The 366-nt window shown below is 40.7% G+C and overlaps 1 protein-coding gene across 1 annotated transcript in view; it reads left to right on the plus strand.

Annotated features, from left to right (window-relative positions):
* The window catches only part of WDR44 (WD repeat domain 44), an 80,449-nt gene that overhangs the window by 52,387 nt on the left and 27,696 nt on the right, over window positions 1-366 (plus strand). The gene's annotated exons all lie outside the window — the stretch shown is intronic.

Genomic DNA, 366 nt, shown 5'->3' on the forward strand with positions numbered 1-366 from the left:
ATACATTGATCTCAAGTTTGTAAGTTCAAGCCCCATGTTGGGTGTAGAGATTACTTAAAAGTAAAATCTGAGGAGTGCTTGGATGTCTTGGTCAGTTAAGTGTCTAACTCTTGGTTTTGGCTCAGATCATGATCTCACTCCATGGGTGAGTGAGACCCATGATCAGGTCGTGGGATTGAGCCCCACATCTGGCTGTGTGCTAACAGTGTGGAGCCTGCTTGGGATTCTCTGTCTCCCTCTTCTCTCTGCCCACCCCTCCCTTTTTCTCACTCTCAAAATAAACTTAAAAAAAAAAAAAAAATCTCAAAAAAAAATGTTTCAACTTTTAAAGTAATAACTTTGAGCCTTCCATTCTTTTCATAGGGA

The sequence above is a fragment of the Crocuta crocuta genome, unplaced genomic scaffold (genome assembly GCF_008692635.1).
Source record: "Crocuta crocuta isolate KB4526 unplaced genomic scaffold, BGI_CrCroc_1.0 scaffold1269, whole genome shotgun sequence".
NCBI lineage: Eukaryota > Metazoa > Chordata > Mammalia > Carnivora > Hyaenidae > Crocuta > Crocuta crocuta.